We start from the raw sequence: 14,104 nt of genomic DNA, 5'->3' as shown, positions 1-14,104 counted from the left end.
TTTGAGCCTGTGATTCTTTCAGTAGAAGCTCTGTAAAACAGACAATTGAACAGCAGCGGGTGCCAGTGATTAGCCATTCAAATGCAACATTCCATCATTTTACTGTAATTTTGCAGTGGAGAAACGAGCCGCGTAGTCAGTGAAATTAAAGAACAAAAAACAAAAACCTGTCCTATTTCAAGTAGCAGTGATATGGGGAATTCTTCACAACATAAGAAATGTAATCATAAGTGCCACCCTGCTGACTTAAAGTTTGAGTTTTCATTTACCGAGGACCAAAAAAGGGTGAACACCAACTATAGTGCATTACCTGCAGTCAACTGCAAAAGCCTAAAACTAAACTATCAAAATTATGCAGGCATTTGAAGGCAAAGCTACAGTGACAAGCAAGTTGATTTTTTTTTCCTGTCAAAAAGCATCAATTTGGAAAAAAAAGTCATAAAAGATTCTTGAACATGGATGTACTGTCCAGGAGCAAGCATAGCATGCCTGTTACCTTATTGCACACCGCATTGCTCAATGTAAAAAAGTATAGACAATTGCTGAGTAGTAAATTTTACCTTCTACTGAATTATTGGATGTCAGCTGCTAAAAAGTTGAAAAAACAGTCCCTCATATAATATGGACAAAGCTCCGTGATATTTCAGAAGACAAACAGCAAACAACTGACTGTCTTTCAGTCAGACAAGATGGATGAGGTAATATTTTCTATTGAACTAACTTCTCTTTCTTTGAGTAAGTGATGATTTCACTTAGCTGAATCTACAGATGTAGCAAACCGTGTCATTTTGCTGTCTTATGCAAGGCATGTATGGAATGATGATATTCAAGAATAGTACCTATTTAGGATGAATATGCCGAGTTCTACTACTATTGTTGATATAGTGGATACACCGAATAATTATATGCAGTTGGTGGGATTGAGCTGGACTAGGGTTGCCTACTTTCTACTTGCACAAAACTGAACACTCTTGCCCTGCCCCCTGCCTTGTCCCTTTTCTGAGGCCCAACCCTTCTCTCAGGCCCCTCCCACCTCCATACTCCCCTCCCTGTGTGGCTCATTGTCCCCACCCTCACTCACTTTCACTGGGCTGTCTCAGAGGGCTGGGGTGCAAGAGGGGGTAAGGGCTCCAGTTGGGGCTGTGGGCTGTGGAGTGGGACCAAGGAGTTGGAGGGATATCAGGGCTGTGGCAGGGGCAGAGGGTTGGGTTGCGGGAGAGTGAGGGCTCTGGGGTGGGCTGGGGATGAGGGGTTTGGGGTGTAGGAAGGTGCTTCAGGCTGGGAGCAAGAGGTTCAGAGTGTGGGAGAGGAAATCAAGGCTGGTGCAAGGGGTTGGGGTTGGGGATGGGGAAGGCATCAGAGCTGCAGACTTTGGGCAGTGCTTACCTCAAGCAGCTCCCAGAAGCAGAAGCACGTCCCCCCTTCAGCTCCTATGTGGAGACGCTGCCAGGTGGCTCTCCACACTGCCCCATCTGCAGGCAGCACCCCTGCAGATCCCACTGCCCATGATTCTAAGCCAGTGGAAGCTGCACGGGCAGCACTTGGGGCAGGGGCAGTGTGCAGAAGTCCCTGGCTGCCCCACTGCATAGGAGTTGGAGTGGGGGACTGTCATAAACAGATAGCTAAGGGTTAATGTCTCTTTCACCTGAAGCACCTGACCAGAGGACCAATCAGGAAACCGGATTTTTTCAACTTTGGGTGGAGGGAATTGTGTGTCTGAGGTCTTTTGTCTGCCTGCCTGCTTTCTCTGAGCTTTGGAGAAGTAGTTCTACTTTCTAATTTTCTGTTTCTAAGTGTAAGGACAAAGAGATCAGATAGTAAGTTCTATGGTTTCTTTTCTTTGGTATTTGCATGAATATAAGTGCTGGAGTGCTTTGGTTTGTATTCTTTTTGAATAAGGCTGTTTATTCAATATTCTTTTAAGCAATCGACCCTGTATTGTATCATCTTAATACAGAGACCATTTATATGTATTTTTCTTTCTTTTTATATAAAGCTTTCTTTTAAGACCTGTTGGAGTTTTTCTTTACTTCAGGGAAATTGAGTCTGTACTCACCAGGGAATTGGTGGGAGGAAGAAATCAAGGGGAGATCTGTGTGTTGGATTGCTAGCCTGATTTTGCATTCCCTCTGGGGGAATAGGAAAGTACTTTTTGTTTCCAGGATTGGGAACAGAGAGGGAGATTCACTCTGTTTGGATTCACAGAGCTTGTGCCTGTGTATCTCTCCAGGAGCACCTGGAGGGGGGAAGGGAAAAAGGATTATTTCCCTTTGTTGTGAGACTCAAGGGATTTGGGTCTTGGGGTCCCCAGGGAAGGTTTTTTCAGGGGGACCAGAGTGCCCCAAAACACTCTAATTTTTTGGGTGGTGGCAGCAAGTACCAGGTCCAAGCTGGTAACTAAGCTTGGAGGTTTTCATGCTAACCCCCATATTTTGGACGCTAAGGTCCAAATCTGGGACTAAGGTTATGATAGGGACATACCAGCTGCTTCCTGGGAGCAGTGCAGTGCAGTGCAGTGCAGAGGCTAGCAAGGCGCCTGCAAGCCCTACTGTGTGGCACTGAGAACCGGACAGTCAACGGCCTGGTCAGAGGTGCTGGCTGGAGCCACCAGGATCCCTTTTCAAGCAGGTATTCCGGTCGAAAACCAGACACCTGGTCACTCTACGCTGGACAAAGCATGTTGATGTTACAATTGATGGAGCCCTTTCAGCAGTGAGGAATCATTCAGGAATTGTGCAAAGAATCCTTTTAAAAGTACCTAATGCAGCAGCGGGGAATCACTGTTTCCTACACAGGGAGACATTAGCAGCTAAAGACATGCTACCTGAGCCACACACACACACACACACACACACACACACACACACACACACACACACAAGATTGACAGCTCTAATTATAATCACAGTTAAAAATTAACTGTGTGATTAATGGCAATTAACTTTTTTAAATCACAGTTAAACAATAGTTCCTACTTTGTGGACCAAACATGATTTAGTAGGTAGGATGGACATGTTTTTTAATGTCTCACTAGAAACAAAAATACCTAGGAAGATTCTGCTGTCTGGGAAGCACTGAAGAAAGTTAGTCCGTAGTCATTTAACTAAATTACGCACTAGATTATGTGATTACTTTCCATATGAGCATCTGAAAGATGAAGAATGGATCTGGGATCATTTAAAGTAGTGTTGGAAAACATGAATCTGCCTATGGCAGAAGAATGCCAGCAGGTCCAGTTGTCTTGTGATCGCAATCGCAGAGAAAATATACTTTGAAATGAATATTTCCCAGTTTTGGTGCAGCACTGCAGGTGAATATCCCTTCTCTTCCTAGTCTGGCTATTAGGAGTGAGTATGCCATTCAGCACTACTTGCTCATGTGAAACAGGATTTTCAACCTTCAATCAACTGAAAAATAAAAGCAGGAACAAACTGGATGTTGAGCATGACCTTAAGATTGCACTGGCTACAATTACACCAAACTTTGATAAATCTCAAAGAGAAGCAACCTTAGGTTACTCATTGAGTGAAATATTAAAATATAGTACTTTGTAAGTGCTGAATTTAGCACTTATTGTTTTAAAACGTACATATTTAGTAAGCCAGATTTTTTTTGCACTAAACACTGGGTCATGACAGACCTTCAGGGCTTACAAATGGGTCCCACTCCCAAGCCCCAAAAGATTGAGAACCAGTGATCTAAGTTATAGTACTCAGAGATAATTTAAGACCTAGAAGGCAGTCTGGCATAGTCCATCAAATGTTCCTTTAATCTTCAGATGGCGCATTTGAAGGCATGAGTTCAGCTTCTTTAGATTATCCAAAGAACATTTCCTGAGGCTTGTGATTCATCATTTTCTCTCCTTGAAATTTAGTTACAAATTAGAACACAATGAAATATTTTCATTTCTTTTGGTGCCATTTGTTTTGTGGTACCAGGAAGAAATAGAATTATGCACTGGTTAAACCCCTGGAGGTAAAGAGCAGACTATCCGATAGCCTTATCATGTCACCATCTGGAACAACACTCCGCAACAGTCAGAGTTGGGTACAGGTGATATTACTATGTACAACTGGGATTTAGTGCTGCAAAATGAAGACTGATAATCAAAGCAAGATTGTTACCTACGCATGCCTGTTTTCATGGCTATACTTTATTCTATGCTCTATTACTTTTATTGTAGTTACAGCATTTCCCAAAGTTAGCTCAAACTGTTGATTTAAGATGAATTACAATGTGTAAAGGACTCTGTAAAAACTCCCTTCTGTTGACAATTGAAGTTGGAGTTGAATTGATGCCTACTGATACCTTGTCTGTTAAAGTTTTGCGGTGTGATGGTACTGTAGACGTTATTTTTCTATCTATTGTGTAAATCACGAAAGATCATCCTTTCAGATTACAGAACAGAGAAGTTTTGGGAACTCAAGAGTCATTGGAATCATAACATTAATTTAGAAGAACAAAAGCTTTAAGATATAAAGTATATATGCAACATATAGTATTCTGGCTCCCCCTCCCTTCACGCTCCGGTCTTTTTTTCTGTGTCATTTTAGTCTTTTGTTATGAGTTTTTGCTTTTATAAACAATAGCAGATGATCTATGTTTACAAAATTAACAGACTTGCATATGCCATGCTTGGTTCTAGTGGCACAATCCTTTCAGGAAGTGGAGTCTTAGCACATGCTTTTGACATCTAAGATAGTGAGGACCTATATACACACACCAGACTAATTTCCGGTATGTTATTTTATGAGGAAACGATCCTCCCCAACAGCAAATAAAACTTGTAGTGAAAACATGATCATAATCAAGATTATAAACGGTCAACCCTTTTGAAATAGTGAAAGTTAACATGATGGTGGGATTTGAATAACTGCTGAGAAACTATGAAAGATTTGCAAAGTTCTGTTGAAGAGACAGTTTTTAGTGCTAGTTCTGCGTAACAATGGCGCATGAGAAAGTTTTCTGTTGTAGCTAGAACAGTTATTTAATTCAAAGTTCCTCCACTTTGTTCATGAAAACCTTGGGATCAAGTCCTTTTAACTCTACTGTGCTTGAAGAATTTTCACCATTCTCAAGCAGAAAGGAGGAGGTAGATGGAATTCACAGGACAAAGTGGGACCAATGAGATCTAGTGTAAAGTATGAAGAAATAAAATCAAAGAACTTTTAGGGCCTGATTCTCATTTACACTAAGGCCTCTTTGCACCACTCTGGCAGAATAAAGGGGCTTTAAACAGCGATGAGCTGCCAAAATCTTAGGAACTGGTTCCCTACCTGGTCTTCAGCCGCCGGAGCCGTGCTGCCGAAGGACCCGCCACCAAAGACCAGGTAGGGATCAGCCCAGTGAGTGCACCCCCCCCGACCCATGTCCTGCCCCCATCAGAGACCGCAACCCATAACCCGTCCTGCTCCTTGTCCTCTGACCACTCTTTCCTGACACTCCCAACTCTAACTGCCCCCCCCAGGACCCCACCCCCTGCCCAACTCGCCCCACTCCCTGCCCTCTAACTGCCCTGACCCCATCCACCACCACCCCGACAGACCCCCGGAACTCCCACGCCTACCCAACCCCCACTCATTCCCCATCCCCTGGCTGCCCCCCCAGAACCTCTGCCCAATCCAACCCCACCCCCATCCACTCCCTGTCCCCGCCTTATCCAATCCCCCTGGCCCCGGCCTCTTACCCCTGCTGGGGCTGGACCCAGGCCAGAGCTGCACAGCGGGGGCCAGGGGTTGGGGCTGGGCAGGAGCCGGGCAGCGCTGCACAGCTGGTGTCGGGGCTGGGGCTGGGGCCGGGCAGCAGCTGGAGTTGGGCCGGGCCGGGCGGCACCTGGAGTCCTCCTCGTGCCCCATCCCTGCTCCAGCTCACCTGCAGGAAGCCCTGCTTCCCGGAAGCAGGGGATGGGAAGGAGAAGCTGGGTGAAGCATCAGGGGAGGAGGCGGAGCTAGGTGAGCTGGGCAGAGAGCTGCCAGAGATTTAGTTAAATTTAAAAGCCCTTTTAGAACCGGGAAAACTGGTTCTAAAAGGACTTCTAAATTTAACAACAGGTTCCCGCGAACCAGTGGGAACCGGCTCCAGCTCACCACTGGTTTTGAAATGGGTGTAAAGTATAGATACTGCCCCAGCAGTATAGAGGTACCCTAGTGTAAATTAAAAAGAACAACAGTCAGGCTCTTGTTATATAGAAAGAGAAAAGATAAGACTTAAAAGATAATTTTGGTAGGAAAATAGGAATGTAGTTGTTACTACTTTACAATTAACTGTAATTTATTTACAACGAATCAAAGAGATATCAGTATTCTGGAAGTTTATCCTTATAGACAGAGCTTCAGGACTGAGAAATGCTCCAGTGGCAGAACTTTTATCATGTGGGGGAAAATAACTTGCTATTTTCAAAATGTTATTAATTAGAACATGGGTGGAGTGTATTGATCAAAAACTGTCTGCTAGTGGATGTCTAATCTTCAGAGAACAGCCTTATACCACAGATATGAGGAAAGCTTTCTCTGTAGTATATTGTCATTGGATGTATTACCACACACACGCGCACTTTACCCAGAACCAAATGGTCAATACAAGCACAGCCAACCACTGCTGATTGGGAACCTCACAGCAGCTGGGAGGATAAAAGGGCTGGGAAGCAGAGAGGCTGCTAACAAAGGAGTAAGAAGGCTGGAGAAAGGAACTCCTGTCAGCGAATTGCTAAACAGCTGCCCAGGGACAAAATCCCAGAGGAAGATAAATGGACCTACAGGTTGAAAAGCCTGCAGAGGCCTGAGAGAAGGTAGGAAGAAGTTCAAGGCCCTGTCAGAATTGGCAGACCCTAGTCCTGCTTGTCTAGCCCCAAGCTGGAACCCAGCTGAGTGGGAAGGCCTGAATTCCCCTGCCAGCCCCTAGAAGGACTTGAGAGCAGGGAGGGTTTTCAGATTCCTGGGCACCAGGAATAGACTGACAGCCCCACTGAGCTGAGTGAGCCAGGACCACATCCTGCTCAGGGCAGAGGTTACACTGACTCGCATATACACATAAAGGGCCTTATTTTTCTTCAGAAAAATGGAATGGAAGTTTTCCCACTGGCTCCAATGGAAGCTGGATTGGGTCCTGTTTTGTTCAAGTTCTTATACTCCAGCCATCACCATGGTATCTGAATGCATTCCAGTGGCTCTAACTGATGCAATTAACATCTTGCATATGTGATTCTTATCTCTTTCTCGGTTCCTTTCCCTAGGGGGAAAAATGTGAGTTAAATATTTAAAATGATATATATTCAAACTGGGTGTGCACACGTGTGTGTGCTCTGCTGTTTGTATTAGTGACAGCACTGTCCCTTAGCACAGAAGGTTTGTGGTGGTTCTTAGATTTTGCACAAGTTCGTTCTAGTGTTGGGCCATCCTCTGCCCCACTAAGAAAGCTCTATGGCTTATGGTGCAGCCTTGCATGGGGATGGTGTAGAGCTAATCCCACTAGTCCTAGAAGAGTTTGGGCACAATCCCTGCCCAAATCCCCAGTGCACAGAGGGAGTGATGAGACTGCATGATTCTGATCATCATCATCTTCAAAGGTGCATAAAGGCTGATGTCCTAGCAGTCCAGTGAGTGTAGGGACTGGCCTGGTCCATTGTCTTGCACAGGGGGATAATGGCTCCTGTAGGCCTCTTGGACATATGTACACATCTACATTTTCATGCAGGCTTTTAAGAAGCATAGGGCTATGTTTTTTGAGCTCTAAATGCCCTGGAAAAAATATACTGCCATAACGTAGTTTATTCTTACTGGTTCAGGGGTTGCTTGTACTTCACCCTGTGCCTCCAGGCTGAATCAAGTCCTGGACATTTTATTGGGGCGGGGGGGGGGGGGGGAGTCATAAGTGTGCCTTGAGTTTTTTAGGAAAAGCAATTGTTATGGGATGGTAATTGCTAGCACTTCTCCAGGGGAAAGAATTGTCTAGTGCTGTTTCATTCTTCGTTCTTTACTGTGCTTGGTATTTGTCTCTAAATATGAACGAGGCAAGTACTGAAAGTTGGAGGGGAAGGGCAGAACATCACTTGAGAGTTCATTACTAAATGATTTTCTGACATACCAAAAATGGTCATGATTTTAAGTTTTAGACTGATCCACTTATTAGAAGATCGCTCCAATCAGCTGGATGACAGTTATAGATTTACAATTGCACTAAAGAAAGATTGCATATTTGTTTGACTATTCTGTTCAATTAAGAAGAAAAACTGCATTTAAACGGAAGGGGTGGGAAGGAACCCTTGCACCCCTCCACAACTTCTAGGCTTTTAGCAAGCCAGGAAATCATCAAAAGCAGGGACCTGTTTTTAATTCTCTGAAATCAATCAATCAATATTTGGAAGAGACTCTCTAATCCATATGGAGGGAGGGGGAGGTGATTTGCAAATGTGCACAGACTGGAGGGATTGCCTTTGCTAGGAAAAAGGTGTGTACTAACATGTTGGCTTTCTAATATAGACAAGGCAAGTTGCACTTAACATATTAAAAATAGTTACTGTAGGGTTTTCTTCAACCAGCTAACATGTTAAAACCCTAGAGTAGAAAAGGTAAGTTTTATGTGTTAAGAATACACCTTTTAACATAGTTTAGACAGGGCTCTAGAGACCACTCTTTTGCACCTGTTCAATTTACAAATGATTAGCCCCTTCATGCACACACATTGCTGTCTATATGCACATGTAGAGCAGAGTATTTGTGGTCATTAATGTTTGTATGCACACCACTACACAAACTTGTGCACTCTCACTTTTGAGATGTTGAACAAAGATTCACAACATTAGACATCTTGGATATCCAATATCAAGCTGAACATTTCACTATCCTTCAAAGACTGTAGTTCATTTAAAAGCTATTTCTATATCTTATGTCAAATTTAGGCCCCAAGTATTACTGTTGCTACTTTCTCTGAATGTAAAGCTTAACTATAGGACTAGAAGATTTGCATTGATCCTGCTAATCTACCATCCCCATTTCTGGGAAAGTCATTGGTGGTGTAAGGGTGTATGTGAGAGCATCTGTTGGCCCAGTATGAACTTGTTTTAAGCCTATCAGTCAGTAAAAAGAAGAGTGAGTAAATTGGAGAGTGTAGCTGACTAAAACCACCACATATTGCTGTAAATACCATTGAAGTGCTCAGCAAATAAACACCTTGGCTTACTTTTGCAGTCTTTACTTATGCAAAAAAATTCAAGGTCAGATTTTCAAGAGAACTGAGCTTCCATTTTGGCAACAAAGAAGGGCTAGCTTTTCAAAAGCACTCAGCATCCAGCCACTCCCGTTGAGAGTCATGTGGCCACATTTTCAGCACAGCTCAGCACTCAGCCCACTGAGCTTTTGAAAACCTGGTCACTATTGTCTTCAAGAGGTTTCCTTAGGTACTGACAGAATGAAGAGTGCAGGTTGAGTCCTTTCTGAAATTAAACAAAGATTTTTAGCTTTTAAGAAACTAGAGTATAGGTCAGTGTCCCCTCTTAAATATTACCCATAATACTGCACCTGTCTAAGCAAGATTATCTGATTTCTTTACAAATATTTCCCCATTTAAGTTGCACACAAAATATATTTAAAAGCAGCAAAGAGTCCTGCATCTGATGAATGGGTATTCACCCACGAAAGCTCATGCTCCAATATGTCTGTTAGTCTATAAGGTGCCACAGGACTCTTTGCTGCTTTTACAGATCCAGACTAACATGGGTACCCCTCTGATACTTGAAATTCTGGTTTGTACCAATTACTAAATATATTTTCAAGTCGAGATACCCTCCAGCTTCACTTTGGTTCAGATATTGGATCCATATTGAGATCTGGCCTGCTGTTTCGGGTTCATGTAGAAATCAGAATTCCCAAATTTGAATCTTGGAGTTGAGCTGGCCCAATGGCATCCACTCACTAAAAATGTATAATACTTCTCGTAAAGAGCTGTATAAGCATTATTTTTCTTTTCCCTGCTGCCTTACATACAGTCTGGTTGTTTCTGCTTATTTACATGGCCTAACTCTACAGCTCATAGCTGGAAACATTTTAACGGACACAATTTACCACCTAAAAAGCAGAGCCAGATTAACCTTTTGGGGGCCCGTGCTCACCACATGCACTGGTGCTGGAAGGTTTTCCCCTAGCAGTACCTGTGGAGGGAGTGCCCGCTGTGACCTTTGGAGTGGTGCCTGCCTGGCGTGGTATAAGGGGAGCTGTGCACTCCCCCCCCACCCTCAGTTCCTTCTTGCCAGACAACTCCAGCAGCAGGGAAGGAGGGCGGGATGTGGAATAGACATGAGCAACACATCTCGAAGACACCAGTTACGGAAAAGGTAACTGGTCTTTTCTTCAAGTGGATTGCTCATGTGTATTCCACAGTAGGTAATTCCAAGCTGCATCTGCTGGAGGCGGGTAGAAGTTCACAAGTTCTCGGGACGCAGTATCACCCTGATGAATCCAACGTCATCCCTGGTTTGGGAGACTATCACATAGTGCGAGATGAATGTGTGAAGCGATCATGTGCCAACCCTACAAATGTCCTGAATAGGAATATGGGCCACAAAGGCAGCTGATGAGGCCTGCGTCAAGTGTGTCCTAACAATGGGCGGCAGGGAACACCCAATAGCTCATAACAGGAGCCAATGCACAAAGTGATCCAGTTGGACAGCCACTGAGTGCAAATTGGCTGGCCTCTCGCATGCTCAGCTGAGGCGACAAACAGCTGTGAGGACTTTCTGAATGGCTTGGTTCACTCGAGGTAGAAAGCCAGAGCCCGCCTCACATCGAGCATTCCTCATTAGTCACATGAGGTTTGGGGCAAAGGACTGGTAGAAAAATGTCCTGACCCATGTGGTAGGCGAAGACCACCTTCAGGAGGAATGTGGGGTGTGGGCAGAGCTGGGCCTTGTCCTTATGAAACACAGTATGTGGCGGCTTGCAGGTCAAGGCCCTGAGGTCTGAGACCCACCTAGCCAACATGATAGCAACCAGGAAGGCCACCTTCCATGAGAGGTGAGACCTGGAACACATGGCCAGCAGCTCAAACGGGGGCTCCATAAGCTGAGTCAGCACCAGATTCAGGTCCCACTGTGGGACCAGGGGCTTAGAATACGGGTAAACCTTTAAGGAACTGTCCGGTCATAGCATGGAAGAATACCGTGTGCCCTTGCACCAGCGGATGAAAAGTCGATATGGCTGTGTAGCAAGGCACTCTGGTTCCCTACTGCCCTGGAGAGGGACGAACCCCTCCGGATGCCAAAGTGGGCGAAGCCAGTGGAACTTGTGCCCACCCACCCCAAGACAGGAAGTATAAAAGCCCAACCCCAGAGCTCACTAGAGGCCTGGTCATTAGAAAAGCCAGATGCCTGTGTCCTAGCTCCCAATGGGGAGACTCCTGCAGTCTGATTGATCTGAGGACTGGCCAGACCAGCCGAGGCCTGATGCCGACCAGGCCCCGGGGAAGCTGTTAAGCCTGTCTGTGGCAAGCTACCCAGAGGAGCTCATGGTGCTTGATTCTGTGGAGGACACTGTCCAGACGCAGGTACCTCTAGAAGGGGAGGTAGGAAGTAACCCGGGAGCAGCCGACCCTAGTCTGGCTGCAGCCTTACCAGAACTTATGTCAGTGTGTTGTGGCCAGGATCCCCAGACACAGGAGCAGGCTATCTACCGCTGTTAGTGCCCCAGTCGTGGACACAGTGGAATGTGTGGGCCTGCGACCTATCTCCCCCTCTCCCCAGGCCCTTCGGAGCCAGGACCTAGGCCTCCTGAATTCATTTCTTTGCTCAGCCTCTGCCTAAGGGCCTGAGCCAGAGACTCTCGACTGCCCTGCCCTGAACGAGGGCCAGGGTCTGCAGAATACAGCTGTTTGTTGGTCTCTACCGTTGCCATGGCATGAAACCCTGCGGCCAGCCTAGTTCCCCAAAATAATCTGGACGTAGCAAGGCTGTCTGGTTCCCCGCCGCCCCAGAGAGGGACGAACCCGGCCGAACCCTTCTACAGGCTGCTAGACCCTGGGCCCTCAAGCGGAGAAGGTAATTAAGGATAAGCTGGATCAGGGTGGCCATTGGGGATACATCTTGGTCTGTCACCCACCTAGCAAAATGAGGCCACTTCATCATGTAGGAACGGCGAGTGGAGGGCTGCCTACTATCAAGGAGGATGCACTGAACGAGCTGAGCATGTCCTCTCCTCCGCACCTAGCCACTGAACAGCCATGCCATGAGGTGAAGAGCTGCCAGGTTAGGGTGGAGGAGACGGCCCTGGTCCTAAGAGAGCAGGTCCAGGCAGAGCAGCAATGGCCATGGTAGAGCCACTGCCAGGACCAAGAGGGTCCAGTGCCAGTGCTTTATTTTCTCTAGGACCCTGCTGATCAGCAGGAACAGGGGGAAGGAGTTGGCAGACCAGGGCAAGATAAAAGGCATCAGAGGTAGCGCCAGTCCCCAGGACCCCCAGAGCAGAATTGAGGGCATTATTGGTTCTGTAGGGTCGCAAATAGGTCCTCCCGGGGAGTTCCCCACCTCCAGAAAAGCTGGAGGGTCACTTCCAGGTGTAGGGACCACTCATGTTGAGAGAAAAGTCCCTGATCAAGCAATCCGCCCTCACAGTCCTGGCACCTGGTAGGTGAAAGGCTTTTAGGTGGATGTCGTGGGCTATACAGAAGTCCAACAGATTGAGGGCTTTGTGGCAGATGGCGGAGGATTGGGCCCTGCCTTGCCTGTTGATATGGACAACACAGCCTCAATGGTCTATAAGAACCCTAACTACCTGGCCCTTCAGATGCAAGTGGAAGGCTGTATACTCCAGCCGCACCACTCAGAGTTCCTTGACATTGCGGAGACCACAGGCCTTGGGTCCGAAAATTCCCCAGCAGGGCTCCCCAGACGAGGTCCAACGCATTGGACACCAGCTCCACGGACGTTGCTCGGTGTGGACCACCACTGTAGGGAGGCAGTCACTGAGCTGGGCATGGTGAGGACCTTGTCCAACCTGTCCATGACTTGGGAGAACTGCGAGGCCAGCCAGAGCTGGAGGGGCCTCATCCTGAGCCTGGCATGGCGGACCACATACATGCACGCCAACATGTGACCTAGCAGCTGAAGGCAAGACCTGGCTGTCATCACTGGGAACCTTACGATCGAGTCAATGAACCCTTTCAGGGTCTCGAACCTGTCTGCAGGGAGAGAGGCCCTGGCCAACCATGTCCAGGAGCACCCCGATAAACTCCATACTTTGGATCAGGACTAACGTGGACTTGGTGTTTACCAACAGGCCTAGGGCGGTGCACGTGGACAGGAGGAGTGCCACATGATCCCTCACCTGTAACCAGGAGGTGCCCTTGACCAGCCATTCATCCAGATAGTCCCCTATCTGGATGAGTCCCCTATCTGGACCCCTCCAGCACCTGAGGTAGGCCGCTACTACCAACATGCACTTTGTAAAGACCCTGGTGCAGTGGACAGACCAAATGGTAGGACCGTGAATTGGTAATGATTCTGTCCCACCACAAAATGAAGGAAGCGCCTGTGCCCCTCGAATACGTGGATGTGGAAGTACGTGTCCTGTAGATCAAGGGCCGCATACCAATCCCCATGATCCAGGGAGGGGATGATGGAGGCCAGGGAAACCATGCAAAATTTGAGTTTCACCAAGTACTGGTTCAGACCTCACAGTCCAATGTGGGTCTGAGCCCCCCTTTGGCCTTCGGGATAAGGAAATACCAGGAGTAATGCCCCTTGCCCAGAATTCCGTGGGCACTGCCTCTATCGCTTCTAGTTCCAGGATCCGCCTGACCTTCAGCTTGAGCAGAGCCTCATGCGATGGGTCCCCCAAGAGGGATGGGAGTGGGGGGTGGCTGGGCGGGTAGGAGGTAAACTGGAGGGTGTAACCTCGGGAGATGGTGTTGAGGACCCAACAGTCCAAGGTGAGCCACAACCATTCCGGGAGGAAAGCACACAACTGATTGGAAAAAGGGAGCTTTATTGGGGGTGGATCCCTGCTGGAAACCTGCAGGGTACCCCTGAGCATCCTGTCAAAACTGCCTTTTACCCGCCTGCTTGCCCTTAGAGGACCCAGGCTGGGGGGCAGGCCGGTATTGTCTTTGCGGGCGTTTC

This window comes from Gopherus flavomarginatus, chromosome 8 (assembly GCF_025201925.1).
Source record: "Gopherus flavomarginatus isolate rGopFla2 chromosome 8, rGopFla2.mat.asm, whole genome shotgun sequence".
Lineage (NCBI taxonomy): Eukaryota > Metazoa > Chordata > Testudines > Testudinidae > Gopherus > Gopherus flavomarginatus.
Note: the sequence above shows the minus strand (reverse complement) of the source record.